This window comes from Desmodus rotundus, chromosome 11 (assembly GCF_022682495.2).
Source record: "Desmodus rotundus isolate HL8 chromosome 11, HLdesRot8A.1, whole genome shotgun sequence".
In the NCBI taxonomy this organism is placed as follows: Eukaryota; Metazoa; Chordata; class Mammalia; order Chiroptera; family Phyllostomidae; genus Desmodus; species Desmodus rotundus.
In genome coordinates, this window is record NC_071397.1 from 34,042,534 (window position 1) to 34,058,737 (window position 16,204).

At 36.3% G+C, this 16,204-nt stretch overlaps 1 pseudogene; it reads right to left on the reverse strand.

Annotated features, from left to right (window-relative positions):
- Window positions 1-15,092: 15,092 nt before the first annotated feature.
- On the reverse strand, window positions 15,093-15,362 carry LOC112319356 (small ribosomal subunit protein uS14-like; annotated as a pseudogene).
- Between the last annotated feature and the right edge of the window lie 842 nt (window positions 15,363-16,204).

Below are 16,204 nucleotides of genomic sequence, written 5' to 3' on the forward strand. Positions count from 1 at the left end.
GGTGGTCAGTTATCTGTCTCTTGACTCCCAGTTTCATACTTGCCCTTTTATATTCTCCTTTGTATTGCATATGGCTGGAATTCTAAAAGTTGTATTTCCTAGAGACCCCCTTGATTTAGCCCATGGAATAACTTGCATAAGGTTTTAAGGTGGGAGAAAAAAAAGAAGCTCTTTTTTTTCCCCTCCTTTGTCTGGCTTTACCAGTTGCGGGAGCAATGCAAACAACTACGTAATTAGTAGTGACAGCAACCAGTCCAGAAACTTCAGCAGAACTGCTGGCTTCTCATTTCTTCTCAGGAGGCATGTGGATTCCTGTATCTTTGCTCAGTCATGCAGAGCCCTTTGGGTTTTGGATAATGATACTTTCTGTTCTGTGCTCCCAGCTCTAGTGATGGTAGTGGTTTCCTGCCATTATTAATCACCTTCTCCCTCTTTGTGCTCCAGCCCTTCCGACACTTTGGTAACCAATTCTTTGCATTAAATCACCTTTGGCTGAGATAATGAATGTGGTTGCTCTTTCTCTGGATAGATACATACTGATGCAAACTTCTAAGTTCCACTTGCTTTGGAACTTTGAGTATTTGACTCTTAGTTACCTCAACTGAAGAATGATGCTGATAATACTCATGCCACTCTAAAGATCTAATGCAGTAATGTTTGTAAATGTTCCCTGAATATTATAACTACTTTGCATGTATAAGTGTTTGTTAGATAACCTATAGTTTTTCTGGAGGGAAAGTACTATGGTGTTTGAATACATGGGTCTCTGTCTGAGTTCATATTCACTTAAGTTATTGATCAGCTGTGGGAGGTTGAGTAAATAGTATACTTCTCCAAAACCAAGCTTCCTTAGGTAAAAGGGAGTAATAGCACTTATTAGATAGGGGGTTTTAAATGAGACATCATAAAGAAAGTGATTAGGTCAGTGTCTGATACATTATAAGTGCCCAATATTTTTATTATCACTCTGTGCATTTGGTGGTGGTAGTGGGTCAGGGTTCTATGGGAGAGAGCCATATGATAGATCCAAGACAGAATTAGCAATCACTCTTAACAAATGGTAAAAAAAAAAATAGATTAATGTAAAAAGCAATCTACTCCTGTGATCTAATAGACAAAACAGAAGTGTACAAACTTGTATGTTTTTTTCAATATTTTATTGATTATACTATTACCGTTGTCCCATTTTTTTCCCTCCTCTTTACTGCCCTCCACCCTGTACCCCCCACCAGCATTTCCCCACCTTAGTTCATGTCAGTGGGTGGTACATATAAATCTTTGGCTTCTCCATTTCCCATACTATTCTTAACCTCCCCCTGTCTATTTTGTGCCTACCATTTATGCTTCTTATTCCCTGTACCTTTCCTTCATTCTCTCCTCTCCCGCTTCCCACTGATAACCCTCCATGTGATCTCCATTTCTGTAATTCTGTTCCTGTTCTAGTTGTTTGCTTTTTTTTTTTTTTTTAGGTTCAGTTGTTGATAGTTGTGAGTTTGTTGTCATTTTACTGTTCATATTTTTGATGTTCTTTTTCTTAGATTAGTCCTTTAACATTTCATATAATAAGGGCTTGGTGATGATGAACTCCTTTCACTTTACCTTATCTGGGAAGCACTTTGTCTGCCCTTCCATTCTAAATGAAAGCTTTGCTAGATAGAGCAATCTAGGTTGTAGGTCCTTGCCTTTCATGACTTAGAATACTCCTTTCCAGCCCCTTCTTGCCTGCAAGTTTTCTTTTGAAAAATCAGTTGACAGTCTTATGGGAACTCCTTTGTACATAGCTGTCTCCTTTTCTCTTGCTGTTTTTAAGATTCTCTGCTTATCTTTAATCTTGCCTAATGTAATCTTGATGTGGCTTGGTGTGTGCTTCTTTGGGTCCAACTTCTTTTGTTTCTTCTTTTCCTTTTTTTGTTAAAGAGGGAGTGAAACATGAATTGTGATTGCCTCTCATGCACCCCTATGCATCCCAGGCATCTGTCCTAAGTAGGAATTGAACCAGTGACATCTTGGTTCACAGGCTGGCACTCAATCTACTGGGCCACACTAGTCAAGGCGGGTCCAATTTCTTTGGGACTCTCTGAGCTTCCTGGTCTTCCTGGAAGCCTATTTCATTTGCCAGATTGGAGGAGTTCTCCTTCATTATTTTTTCAAATAAGTTTTCAATATCTTGCTCTTCCTCTTCTCCTTCTGGTACCCCTATAATTTGGGTGTTGGAATGTTAAAGTTGTCCTGGAGGTTCCTAAGCCTCTCCTCATTTTTTTGAATGCTTGTTTCTTCATTCTTTTCTGGTTGAACATTTCTTTCTTCCTTCTGGTCCAAATTGTTTATTTGAGTCCCAGTTTCCTTCCTGTCACTGTTGGTATCCTGTACATTTTCTTTTATTTCACTTTTCATGGCCTTCACTTTTTCCCTATTTTGTGACCATATTCAACCATTTCTGTGAGCATCCTGATTACCAGTGTTTTGAACTCTGCATTTGATAGTTTGGCTATCTCTGCATTGCCTAGTTTTATTTTTGTAGCTTTAATCTGTTCCTTCATTTGGGCCATGAAGTTTTTGTCTTGGCCTGCTGGTCTGGATGAATTTTTTTTCTTAAACTCCCTGGTTGTCAGACTTCCATGCAGTTTGATTTTCTGGCAGTTCTGGTTATTGTTTTTGGTTTTAAATTTATTGTTCTTCTTTTGGTTGTGAGAGGAATCAAAGTATATCTACCTGTGCCATCATCTTGGCTGGAAGTTAGGTTAATAATATTCTAAGCTTGTACGGTTTTGAGAACAGAAAAAAGTTAAAACCACTTCTTCAAATATCAGAATATCAAAATATTGATTGTGTTAATCTTTAGAAATAGTGATAACTTATTCATTGTTAGTAATTTATTAAGTATTCATTGTAGATAAATTTAAAATATATAAGCATGAAAATAAAAGAATGAAATATTCTAACTCTAGTACCTGGATATGATTATGCTAATATCTTATTATAGGTCTTTCTAATCTAGACCTTGTTTAGTGACAGATACACACATAGGACAGATGTATATTTTCTATCAACTCTTGTTTTGGGTATTGTGTGAAATATTTGTTTCTTTAAAAATAATTAGATAACTTCAGAAAAATGGCCCAAGCGCCCACTAAAGTCATACTCTGCGTCTAACCTACTATCATGCCTTCAAATTAGGACCCATATTTTTAACCACTTTATCCAAATAGAACTAAAAAACAAGTTAACATCAGTTTGAACCCTTGACACTACATCCCTTCTGAGGTAAGGGACAGCTAGCTGTCTAACCAAAGATTCTTGCTTCCAGTGACAGCAGGAAGCAGCTGCCCAGGCTTCGGCTACATTGCTCAGTCACTCTTCCATCTAAGGTAAAATCAGCTGTATGACTGGTTCTTGCTAATAATAGATGTGAGTTGCTTTTGGTCTAATGCAGTTGAGAAGAGTGTTGGCTTTCTTTACTTTTTCTCTTCTGTCTGGACACTTGGGGATGGTGGAGGCATAGATGGAAGGTGACTAAATCTCTGAATCATCACATGGAGGAAGGATTTTGGCAGACGAATAAAACATGCATTAAACTGATAAAAGTAAGAAATAAATTTCTATTGAATTAAATCACTGAAGTTAACATTATCTTAATATACATCTCATGCCTACCTTGAATGTTCTTTCTTCATCCTCCTCCTTTTCCTCAGTTTTTCCATTGTATTTGTTGATCTTTATATTTTCCACAACTCCTAGCACACAGCACCTTGTACGCAGTAGGCACTTAATTGTTGTTAATTAAAATTAGACATGGTTCCTGGACTAATATATAAATCCTTAAAATGAGCTTGAAATAGTTTCAAGGCAGCATATGGAAAAATGCAGTATTTTTATGATGTAGTATAGACTGAGTAGAAGAAAACTTTTATAACTAGAAAAACATTCATAGAATAATAAGCTCAAATGAAAGATTTATTTTCTATTTCTAGAGGCAGTTAAAAATAGAAGATTGAAAAAGGTGTTGTGTGTGTGTGTGTATGTGTGTGTATGTGAGGGCAGGTCTTAAATAAAATTGAGAAAGCTTTCTCTTCTCTTTTCATTATCTTCCTTACTGATCTCTTTCTTTTTTGCATTTCTCCAAACTTTTTATGTCCTTTTAAAGGAGGAGAACATTAGGAACTCTCTTCAATTAACACAAGTGTATTTGACAACCATCTTCCCAAGGGCCTGAGTCTGCATTTGACAGGTTAGTGATGAACATTTCAGACCTAAGGGGAAGGCACTGTCATGCCTGGCCTATGCGGAGGCATTTTTCAGCTGATGGGCCTTCTGGCATCTCTCCTATGCATATGCAAATATTTCACTCCTAGACATAAAAGATCCCATCTAACTCAATGATACTTCAAATCTCTGAGTGGAGCTTCTGTCAGAATTACTTGTGATTTTGAAACTGACCCTCAACAAGAGGGAAAATTGTGTGCTCTGTTTTGCTTTCTGCAATAGCTTTTAGTTCTAATATTTTATATTTAATTCATTAATGACTACAGATAAAATATTTTTATTATGTGAAAGTATAAACAATTGTTGGATTGGATCAGCAACATAAAGAACATTGCTAGAAATCACAGTCAATTTTTTTGACTTTATACAATATTTGATTATATGATAATTATCTAAACAGCACTTAAAAAATTTAGATCTGTGATCATCTCAGAACTTTTGCCTGCTGAATCAAGTTCCATACAATCAGAGCTTGAAAATAATGATTGCTAATTATGTATTCTGTGAAACCTGCAGTTTCCCTTTGTGTATCTTTGCCTGTGTAATGGTTTTGCTAAAGTGGCGAAAAGTTCAGGATATTTCCAGCAGGAGTACAGCTCAGGGACTTTGACAGAAAGACAGAGGCTAACTTCTTTGTTCAGGGAACTCTGAGCAATTGCACAGAGCCAGGAAGACAATGTTCTAAGTATGTGTCTAAGAGTTTTATAATAGCTGACTTTCTTGAGGCGTGACAGTGTGTGCATATTTGTCTTCCAGGGCATGAATCATGCCTTCTTTAACTGTCTATGTACAGGATTTAGTAGCAACCATAACAAATAGTAAGGACATTTCACAAATGTCTGCTATGTAAAGAACTTGGATTCAGAAATTTTGAGTTTCAGTTTCTGTCTGTTGCTTATTACTTGTGTGCATTTTTTCATTATCTTTTTTTCTTTTACTCCACCACCATGTATAGAGCACCTATTATGTGTCAGATATTGTGCAACATGTGGGTAAAATAGAGCTAAATGAGAAATAATTATTGATGTTCTCTCAACATCTAAACAAAAGGGTAGGTGGCATACCAAGCTTAATATCATATGATAAAATTTGTGAAAGAGTGAGTACAAAGAAGGCAGCCTGTTTCTGGAGAAGGGAAGGAACAGTCAAGGATGGTTGCTTTTGCTAGGATGGTTTCTTTTAGGAGAGGTGGTGCTTGAACTGAGTGTTGACAAATGGGTAGGACTGTGCCAGGCAGACAGGAGTTACACTAGAGGGAAGCGCTTAATGAAGAAGGAACAACCTATGCCAGGGAATAGGGTTGCTGTATCAGAGGAAAAGGATGGGATGTGGTAAAGGGTGTGGATGGGACCATCACAGGCACTACCCTAGGAAAATTAAGGAGTCAGATCACAACCATGGTAAAGAGACTGAACTTTACCCTCAAGTTGAAAGATGGTGGGTTCACCTGGGGTGGGGTGGAGGGATGGGGAGAAAAGGCATACAACTGTAATTGAATAACAATAAAAAAAAAAAAGACACACACAATTAAACCAAAAAAAAAAAAAAAAGAAAGATGAAATAATTTAGAGTGTGTGGGATGTGACGTGGTAGAATTTGTAAGTTACTTAAGCTGTTAAGACCTTTTATCCATAAAATGTAGAAAGCATTAGTTATCTCTGAAGGTTACTGTGAAGATCGAATGAGATGATAAGCATGAGAGCACCCTATAACATATGACAGAAATGTTCGCCAGTATTACTAGTGCTGTTTATTATGGACTTACATGTGTCAGTACTCTATGTGGATTGTCATTTAGTTCTCACAACAATGTACTTCACCATGAATCTGTAAGTAAGACACTTGCGTTGAGTTGTTTTCTAATAGTAATGGTAGATTTGACGTGATTTGTTTTCATTTTAAAAGTTTATTTCCCTTGACAATTATTACAGAAAGCCTGTATGTGAACCAGAGTAACTAAAGAAAGACAGTGGTTTATTTTACATTTTCCCCCCAAATCACCTATAATTTACTGTCAAAATGAGCTATCTGACATATGTATTTATATATTATATGTATATTTTAAGGTTACGCTATGAACCAAATTATTGGGAGAAGAGGACAAAGAAATAAGCAGTATTAAACAATGTCTTCCCCTCATCTTCCTCTCCTGCCTCAGGTTGAGTCTCCCACAGTTCAGGACTGCTTTCTAGGGATGGGTGTGGTTCCCTTCACAGGCGACTGTGCTGTGAGGAGCCATCTCTGCCCGGGCTCCTGCCCACACCTAGATTCTGGGGTTGGTCAGCTATTGCCTGAACAGGAAGGATGTATCAATCAAATAAGGCCAAATTTATTCCTGGGCTCCGTCCTGTAATAGTGTTTTCTGTCTGCTTATCAGAAGCAGATCTCCTCCTCACTGTTCCATCTCCTGTAAGATTTATCTATTCGAAGTAGTTGATTGTTTATCACCAGTTTATTATTTTTTCCCACGAGTTCAGAGAAGTGACATATAAATATTATTGGTTCAATTTCTTTGTTGTTTAAAAGGAGAGAAGTGTTAGGAAATTAGAATCCAAAAGCAAACTACACATTTTCCAAGTAATCACTTTTGTTTAGATGCTCTATGTCTGTCAGATACAAACCTTTATTCAGGGTGATACTTACTAACACTATGGGAATCGATCTTTTAATCTCAGCTCCAATAGCATAAAACAAAAACAATAACACAAAGAACTTTCAGAACCTGTGTTAATTAAGAAAGCAAAGAAAATCTGCCCAGAGCTCCTTGAACTCAAAGAATGAAGAGCACACTACTTAACTTAATCCAATTAAAAAATTGTGGTTAATTAACTTGTATGGCATTCTGAATGATGATAATTACTGGTCATTGACATCCATAGACTATGAAAGGACATAAAGATTTTAAAGCAAAGTTATTTTTAGTTGCATTTAGCATAAGTAAGTGGCAGTGCAAAAGATCCTGCATACTGTGGGTCTTGGATAAGAATTTTCATGTCAAATTACATTTTTAATAAAAACTATTATTGGTGGCAATTTTCTGTGTAAGGAAATTAGTACGTAGAGTGTCTACTCAGTATTTTGCTGCTGTGTTTCTAGGTAGGTATTAAATTGCTCGTGTCTAGACTTTATTTGTTCAATTGTAAATACAGACATCTATCATGCTTTTTCATTTCCAGCAGTATAATGAACTTTGATTGTGTTTCTTTTCCAATGACCATTGAATTTTACAATTTCAAGGTAATAGAATTAACAATAACTTTCTTTTTTACTTTTCTGTAGTTAAAAGCAGATATCCACTATGTGAGCTTTGAAATTTCTCACCGAAGGTTTTGAAATGGAAGCTGCTTAATGGAGGTTATAAATTTACATATAAGAGTATAAAATACACTTTTGATGAAGAGAAATGGATGGTACATGAAAGTCCAGTAAAGGACAGGCTTCATTGCTTCATCTACAAACCTCATTGAACAAGAGTATTCTTTAAACCATGCATAATCGTGTGGACCATTTGTCTTAGCAATGCCACAGGGAAACAAAAAGTAAAGCCTCAAAGTCTTTTAAAGTCTAGACCATCTGATAGGAACCACTAATCTGTTTATGACATCCAGCCTCAGTGCAAATTGTGTCCAACAATGTTTCAACACTTTACTGACAGCTAATTTGCAGCAAAAAATACAAACTTGCAGGCTGTATTAATAGGTGAGTTTTTGAAGGTGAACAGCAAAGCAATACTTGGCATTTATATATTTAATTTTTTAGTTATGATTTCTTTCTCTCATTTTGAGTACTATAGACATTAAAGTTCCATCCTGGATTAACCTTTCCCTTAAAATCCAGCACATTTCTCTGAAACTTACCTTTATACCCTTTTCCAAGTTAATGCAAGCATATTTTAATATTAGTTCAAGTGGAGCAATTCAGGAAAGTGAATTAAGTAAAAATCAGAAATTGTAGCCCTGGCTGGTGTAGCTCAGTGGATTGAGTGCTCGTCTGCAAACAAAGGGTCATTGGTTTGATTCCCAGTCAGGGCACATGCCTGGGCTGTGGGCCAGGATCCCAGTAGGGGTCACACAAGAGGCAACCATATGTTTCTCTCCCACTCTTTATCTCTCCCTTCCCCTCTGTCTGTAAAAATAAATAAAATCTTTAAAAAAATTAAAAAAAATAAAAATCAGAACTTGTGTTCTAGTTTTTAGAAAGTGTGTGTTTGAGCTCAAGGGCTACAGATAAAACCTTTGTACAATAAAATCTTGTTTGGTGTTTCAGAATTTCACAGTCATTTTGGCTTCATGTAGACATACAAAAACTGTTGCAGAATAGGAAGATAAGAAATAGCTTGATTTTTAAACAGGCTAAAAGTATTTTACACTGCTAAAAAATTCTTGCCTAGAAATAGGACAGAAGGAGCAGTTTTTTAATTTGCATGAAAATCTAAGGTGTTTTATTGGCCTATCTGTTAGAATTCAAATCACTTTTGCAATGTGATAACTTGTTCATTTAAATTATGGTAAGAAGGAATGTAAAGGCAGACATAATAAGAAATGTTTTGGGAACTGCTTAAAGTTCTATAAAAACTTTAAAACTTTGCTTTTGGATGTGTGGATGATTCAGTGTGACATCTGAAATGACAGTGATAAAACAGATAAGCATATTACTTATTTTCCTGACTTTCTGTGGTTGATGGCTTGAATTTGCTGAGCTGTGAATGGTAATAAGTAAATTTTCTTGTGTTTTAGTGCATGTATAACTCGTATAACATACCTACACAACAATTTGTCTGGCTAGGCAGAGTTTCTATAACTGGGGTTCAGTGCCTGGTTTGTCTTCTCTGATGGTTTATCTGGGTTTTGACTGCGTAAACTCTTTTCATGAATTTAAGACAGCTTTTCCACGTCCATATGATTCTATACCCCCTTTCCTAAAGAACTGTTAACAATCAACACCCCGCCCCAGCTTTTAGCCAATTTATTCAAGTCTGTTTCTGATTTTTTTCCTTCCTGCACTGCCAGGACACTCTGAATTTTTCCTATGTTCCATGCAATTTCTTTAAAAAATTTTAATTGATTGGTTTGAGAGAGGGAGGAAGGGAGAGAGACAGAGGGAGAGAGAGGGAGAGGGAGAGAGAGAGAGAGAGAGAGAGAGAGAGAGAAACATTGTTTTGTTGTGCCACTTATTTATACATTCATTGGTCAATTCTTTTTTTTCCCCTAAATTCATTGGTCAGTTCTTGTATGTGCCCTGATTGGGAACAGAACACTCAACCTTGGCTTATCAGGATGATGCTCTTAACCAACTGTGCTGTCTGGACAAGGCTGTTCCATACATGCCATTCTGAACCAAATTGTTACTTCCTTATCTCAAAGATCTTTTGTGGAAGTTGTGAAAAGTGGTTGGTTCTTCATATGTAATGGCTTAGTTTCCTTCCTTCCTTTCTTTCTAAAAATGTTATATTTCATATGTCACAAAAAAAGTTTATATGTATAAGACAAAGTAATAGAAGGCAGCTTTCAATAGCAAATGAATGAGACAGTAGTAATTCGAACTGTAGTGTGGAAGTGTATTTCATGCATACTTCAATGTGGTGTGTACATGATTTGAACTATGCAGTCCAAGTTCTAGATTTAAAAAAAAATTAGATCTGCCTGTATAAGAAAGACACTTGTAGTCATTTTAATATTGGTAAAGCCAATGTGAAGCTGCTTATATTTTGAGTACATGTTCACCATTACAAATATGTTACGTTAACTATAAAATAATAATCTGCAAAAAGTCTCTTTGTCTCATGCTCTCACATTTGCAATCTGAGTTCATTTGCTAATTTTTCTCCTTGTAGTACTCTTGAATGGGCGGTAGCTATGTATTGAGTTCCGTAGACATCTAACCCATCCCCTTTATCTGAATCTTTCAATCTTTTGCCATTCTCTTCTTCAGCACAGTGATTCCAGACATAGTTGTTATTGCCACAATCACAATGGCAGCAATAACACCAACTTTTGTGCCCTGCATGGAAAACTCAGGTGCTTTTACATTGACATAATAAATTAAAGTTTGACTAAGGTTCATATCTCTACAGTTTACTTTAAATGCCTTGTCTTTATTTGCAGTGTTTGTAAGGAAGCATTTTCTAAAATGTCTGCTATTAATTACTAATGGCCTTTTCTTTCTTTACTAAAGCAGTATTTTTCAAACATTTTTCACTGTGATTCACACCAAGAAACATGTTTTACATTGCAATTCATCACACAAATATATGTTAATACATTAATGAAACAAAGGTGAGTTCATGAGACAGTATTTTCATCATCGTGATCAGCTCATGTACTCACTTCTTTTCTATTCTAGTCTTGTTTATTTTGTTAAGAATCATGGTTTGATTTCATGATCTGCTTATAGTTCAGAAACTTCAAGTGATAAGCATGTGCTGAGAAACACATCTTTGCCTTCTTTCTGACTGCTCTCCACTCTATTTTCCTTTTTATTAAAAATAACCTTCTTAATAAAAATAACTTTCATTAAATTTATTGGGGTGACATTGGCCAGTAGGATCACTTAAGTTTCCAGTGTACATCTCCACGGTACTAGATCTGGATGTTGCACTGTGCTCCCACCTTCTATAGTTAAAGCATCTTTTGTCATATATTAGGCCACCTCTACCCCCAACCCCCATCCCCTTCCCTCTGGCAACCACTACCTTGCAATCTGGGTCCCGCATGAGTTTCAGTTTTATGTACCACATGTGAGTGAAATCATATGGGTCTTAGGTTTTTCTGACTGACTTAGTTCACTTAGCATAATATTCTCCATGTCCATCCATATTGTTGCAAATTTTGTGGCAGTATTTTGTCTTTTCTCATGGCTGAATAGTATTCCACTGTGTATATGTACCATATCTTCTTTATTCAATCCTCTATCAAAGGACACTTTGGTTATCTCCAGGTTTTGGCCACGGCGAATAATGCTGCAATGAACACAAGGGTACATATATCTTTGTGAGTACATGTTTTTCAGTTTGTTGGGTAGATACACAGAAAAGGAATTGCTGGGTCATATGGTACCTCTATTAATTCTTTGAGGAACCACCAGACTGAGCCCTCTGTTCTTTTACCTTTCTTGATGAAAGAAGTTTCATAAGTTCATTTGTTTTGGTAGGAAGAGTGACTTCCAGAGTTGAGTCTGGTTGAACATTTTTCACTCTTGGCTAGAACCACAAATATTATGACACCTGCTGTGAAATTTGCCAAATATTCCTCCTTGAAAATTCTATAATATTCTCATCAGCTCAAAGCTCACTTTGAAACTTTTCACCCATCTACTGTTGTGTGGGCTCTGTATGAACTCTGTGAAATAGTGTCCCATTTTCTGACAGTGGCCCTGCTATGCTCATGTTGAGTCAGGGATGTTCATGGGGAAATGTAAACCAAAATGCTCTAGATTCCATTCTGACTCTTAAACTATACACCATGATGGATGATGCCAGGGAGAATGCATCTCCCATCTCCCCCAGATTTATTGAGATTATTATTGGCATAAGTATATAAATTGTAATAATAAAGCAATATGATGATTTGATACTACATATACTCATGTATTAGTATATATTGTGAAATTATTACAACAATAAGGTTAGTTAACACACCCCCATCTCTTCACATAATTACCATTTTTGTTTTGTGGTGATAACCCTTAAGATTTACTTTCTAAATTTTTAGGTATATGACTATATGTTGTTAATTATAGCTGCACATCAGACCCTCGGTGGATATTAACTTTATAACTTGAAGTCTGTACCCTTTGACCAACATTTCCTCATCTCCTGGACCCTCAGCCACTGACAACCACCATTCTACTCTCTGTTTTTATGAATCCGGCTTTTTTATATTTTGTGAGATCCTACAGTGTATGTCTTTCTCCATCTGATTTATTTCACTTAGAATAATGCCTTCAAGATCCATCCACATTGTCACAGATAGCAGAATTTATATATATAATCACATATTCTTTACTCATTTTTCTGTTGGTGGACCCTTAGGCTGTTTTTGTGTCTTGGCTATTGTGAATAATGTTGCAGTGAAAAAGGGGATGCAGGTGTCTCTTCAAGATAGTGACTTAATTTTCTTTACATACAAAGCCAGTAGTGGGATTGCTGTATCACATGGTAATTCTATTTTTAATTTTCAAGGAAACTCCACACTGTTTTCTGTAAAGGCTGTACCAATTTACATCCCTACCAACAGTGCACAAGGGTTCCTTTTCTTCACATCCTCACCACCACTTACTGTATCTTGTTTTTTTTTTTTTTTTGATAATAGCCTTTCTAACAGGTGTGAGGTGATATTTCATTGTGGTTTTGATGTGTATTTCCCTGATGATGAGTGATGTTGAATAACTTTTCATGTATCTGTTGGCTATTTGTATGTCTTACTTGGAAAAATGTCTATTCAAATCTTCTGTCCATTTTTAAATTGGATTTTTTTTTTGCTATTGAGTTGTATGAGTTTCTTATATATTTTGGAAAATAACCCCCATCATATAAATGGTTTGCAAATATTTTCTTCCCCTCTGTAGATTTCCTTTTCAATTTGTTGATTTTTTTCTTTCGCTGTACAGAGCATTTTAATTTGATATAGTTCCACTTGTTTATTTTTGTTTTTGTTGCTTATACTTTTGGTGTTATATCCAAACAATCATTGCCAAAACCAGTGTCCAGGAGCTTTTTTTCTATGATATCTTTTCTTCTTGTAGCTTTATAGTTCTGGGTCTAACATTTAAATCTTTAACCTATTTTTAGTTAATTTTGTGAATGGTGCAAGATAGTATAGTGGTCCAGCTTCATTGTTTTGCATATGAATATCCAGTTTTCCTGATAGCATTTTTTTGAAGAGACCATTCCTTCCTCATTGAGTATTCTCACCTAATTTGCCAAGTATGAGTTTACTGTATATACATAGTTATTTCTGGGCTGTTGACTCTGTTCTGTTGGTTTATGTGTCTGCTTTTATATAAATACTATGCCATTTTGATTACTATAGCTTTGTGATAAAATTTGATATTAGAAAGTATGATATATCAGGTTGGTTCTTCTTTCTCAAGATTGCTTTTGTTATTTGGCGTCTTTTGTGGTTCCATGCACATTTTAGAAATGTTTTTATCTATTTCTATGAAAAATGCCTTTGGAATCTTGATGGAAATAGCCTGGAATCTGCAGATCACTTTGAATAGCAAAATCATTTTAATATATTAATTCTTATGATCCATGAACATGGGATATCTTTCCATTTAGTTTTTTCTTCTTCAATGTCTTTCATCAATGTCTTATAGTTTTTAGCCCACTTATAGCCCAGAACCATGGGAGTTGGCCATTGATGGGATGTGTGGGCCAGGGACCTGGGTTCTTGGGAGCCTACTGTGAACTTGATGCCTGGACTCCACCTGGGGCTGCAGAAGCCATGTGGGTCTGCTGAAGCCAGCTGGCGTAAATTTTAAAAAATGCACTTAGAAGTTATCTTTAGGATCCCCTATTACCTTACAATGGCTCTGATTTCTCCCAATCCATAGTGGTGGCTCCTCATATCCACTCTGAACATTAAGATCTAGCTCCTCTCCTCCTTTTCACATCTCCACCAGTCACACAGTGGAGCATATAACCCGATATGGGAGCTGCATAAACATTTGGTGAAAATATTGCTGCATAGAATATCCGAGATTTTCCTGCCTATGTTCTCCTCTAGGACTTTTATGGTGTTGTGACTTATATTTAAGTCTTTTATCTACCTTGAGTTTATTTTTGTGTATAGTATAAGCTGGTTGTTGAATTTCATTTTTTTGCATGTGGCTGTCCAGATCTCCCAGCACCACTTGTTGAGGAGGCTATTTTTACCCCATTTTGATATCTGGGCTCTCTATTCTGTTCCATTGATCTATGTGTGTGTTCTTATGCCAGTACCAGACTGTTTTGATTACCACGGCCTTCAAATGTAGTTTGATATCAGGTATCGTGATCCCTCCAACTTTGTTCTTCTTTTTCAAAATTTCTGTGGCTATTTGGGCTTCTTTCTGGTTCCATATAAATTTTTGAAATGTTCTATATCTGTGAAATACATCATACAAATAAACAAGGAAAATATAACCAGAGACATTGAAATAAAGAACAAACTGACAGTAACCAGAAGGGAGGGGGGACAGGAGTAATGGGGGGAAATAAGGGGAAGGTTCATCATGGAACATGTGTAAAGGACACATAGACAAAGCCAAAAGGGGTAGGATCAAGGGTGGGAGGCAGGGAGGGGTGAGGTGGGAGGGGAGTGGTGGGGGGAAAATGGAGACAACTACACTTGAACAATAATAAAAAAATAAAAGAAGTTAAAAAACACCATTTGGAATTGGTGCTAAGAGATAGCAAATAGAAGTTGGAAAGACCAGAAAAATGCCAGTGTGACTAGAACATGAAAAGTGAGGGGAGTGTCAGATGAAGTTGGACATAGAGATGGGTATATAATGCAGTGACAGACTATGTTGAGGATTTTGGTCTTTGTTCACAGTGATGGAAACCATGGAGAGTTTTTAGAGGATGAAGCTGAAGTAGGAGGGGGATATCACCAGGTTCGCATGTGAAAAGGTCAATTGGCTTACAGCGTGTGAACTATTGGAGGAGCCCAGAGTATGTGGTAGTAAACGATGCCAAAGGTGATTTCAGTAGTCCAGTGGAGCGGCCATGACATTTAGGGTTAGGGAGGGGGTGGTGAAGATGAAGAGAAACAGATGTACCAACAGATTTAAAACAATAAACATCATCATTATTACAAATTTCCCTGGGTTGCTTGAAATTTTTTAATTGAATTTTTAAATTTTATTTTATGTACAGAGAGCTAGCCATTCTGCAATAAGGTAGATGTCTTGAATGACCCATTCAAAGAAGTTCACTTAGTCCAACTTAATGAAGCCTATGTCCTTCACGTACTGGCAGAAACATTGGCGGCACATATTAAGGCCCTACTTCTGGATCAGGCCGTGCGGGCTTGAGCAGACGTGGCAAGAACAAGAACCCTGGCCGAATTTTCTCAGATGGCTCCAGTACAGCTGCTGGTGACCCATCTTGCTCTCTCTGCTGCAACGAGGCAAAGTTGAATTTTCTTTTTTTTTCCTGGAAAGGCTTGTTAATGCCTTTGGTGGGAAAATTCTCCCAATATAAGGCAATGATTAAGTTTAGTCCAATAATTGTGACTAAGGCAACTAAAGTTGGCATTTTTCAGCACAGAAGATGACCCTCATTTTGCTATAGAAATGACTAACATCAGTATATTTATACTTAATAGACTACAGTCAGACAGAGGAAGAGACACTTCTTTTTAACAAGAGTGAAGTCAGAGACTGGAACAGCGCTATGCTAATAAAAAGATAAACCCAAGAATATATAGCTTTTTAAAAATTAGGATTAGGTCACATGTGACTCCCTAAATGATGGTAGATATACAAATACATATTTTATTTGCTCTGTGGTGTTGGTGTTTATAATATCAATAGAATAAAAATCATATGAAAGTAAATATATAATACACACAGTGAACCATAATGTTCACTGTTAAATGGTTTTCAGGATAGAGTTGTCTGCACTGATACTTATTTTCACTTTTAATGTAGAAAGGTATAGCTTTAATTTCCTTAGTGAAGGGGAGACTTTCTGGGGAAAAAATCCAAAAGGCTTCAGATCACAAGATGACATCTCAGAAAAAGATCCACAGAGAATTTGAGCAAATACTAAAATGACCAGATTTATCATTTTCTTCTATTCAAGTTTTATGAATGGCTTAAAAGATGGACCTTTGTAACTTTCATCACCCAAACTTAAGGGGTCAATTTATTTTTATATTTATTTATTTATTTTATTTTATTTTTGAAATTTTTGTTGTTATTCAATTACAGTTGTATGCCTTTTCTCCCCATC